Raw genomic sequence first — 1376 nt, 5'->3', positions numbered from 1 at the left:
TGTGAAAGCATTGAAAGGTATTGCAATAATTAAGACGTGATTGCAATAAAAGAAAATTTAACTTCACTCAATCAATAGATTCAGCAAGATGGTATCCGAACCATAGATGCTTGAAAATTTCAATGAAGTGCAAGAACTATTCCTCTTAACCTATTGACAAACCATGTAAGCTCGTGGATTTTAAGTTGAACCAGCAACGATATTTTACAATTGCCTAATGAAACTACATCACAAAGTAAAAATCAGGTAATCAGACAGCGCAATAACATTGTTGAACAGCATCTTTAACAACAAAAAACTCAGTATAATTCTACAAGTGAGGTCTCGGAAGGTAGTGTATACGCAGACTTTACCCTTATTTTGAAAGTAGAGAGGCTATTTTCGATAGACTCCGGGCTCCTAGAAAACATCTTTAATATATTCAAATACACCCTAACCTCCAGACACCCATTCCACATGAGAACTAAGATATCTAGAGGAACCATGGCCACCTATAGACATGACAAGAGAAGCAGTTCTTGTACATAACTCAGCTAACATTGGTCCTCACGAACGGGGACAAAGCTAGCTCTTCGGTTACGAGTTCGGCCGAATCCTATTAGCTTTGATTCAAATCTTGTATTTGTCTTAAGAAATCTATTGAATATATATACAAATTATCAATTTAGAACCTACTAACTTAGAAAGAATAGAATCCAAAACTCATAAGCTTTAAATTCTAGCTCCGCCTCTGCTCATGAATGGGTGAAAATGACTAAGTTGTATGTCCCAAGAAGCCAAGGAAACTAACCACCCGTGACCATCTATCTCAGCACTCAGAGAAATTAATAGCACCAACTTTCCACACAATGCATGTCTTTGCTAACATAACTTTGCTGGTAATTAAAAAGGCAGAATGGCCTAAATGGCACCTATACTTGTGTCACTTTGTCAGGCCGGTCCTCCTACTTCACTTTTTTTTCAGTCAGACACTTTAACCTGTTCAAAATCTATATTTTAAACCCCTCTGACAGTTGACCAAGCACATGTGGCAAAATAATGGTTGAGCTGGAAAAAGTGGGTGTAATTCACGCTCATTATCCGCGTGAATATGAATATGAAGATTTTGAACCAGAAATAATTAAAATAAAAAGAAAAAATCATTAAAACAAGAATGAAAAATAAATAAGTAAAAAAATAAAGAAAAAAGCAAAAAAGATATTCTCTTTCTGTTCCTCCCTTTTCGTTTCACCCCCCCCCCCCTCCTGTAGGCTTCTTCTTCTTCATCCCCCAACCCCCACAACACCCCCTCCCTTTTCGTTCTCCCCTCCTGGACGCTGCTTCTTCTTCTTCTTCCCCACCCCCCACCTCCCACCAAACAACACCCCCTCCCTTTT

This window comes from Nicotiana attenuata, chromosome 2 (genome assembly GCF_001879085.1).
Source record: "Nicotiana attenuata strain UT chromosome 2, NIATTr2, whole genome shotgun sequence".
In the NCBI taxonomy this organism is placed as follows: Eukaryota; Viridiplantae; Streptophyta; class Magnoliopsida; order Solanales; family Solanaceae; genus Nicotiana; species Nicotiana attenuata.
This window is presented reverse-complemented; position numbering follows the sequence as displayed.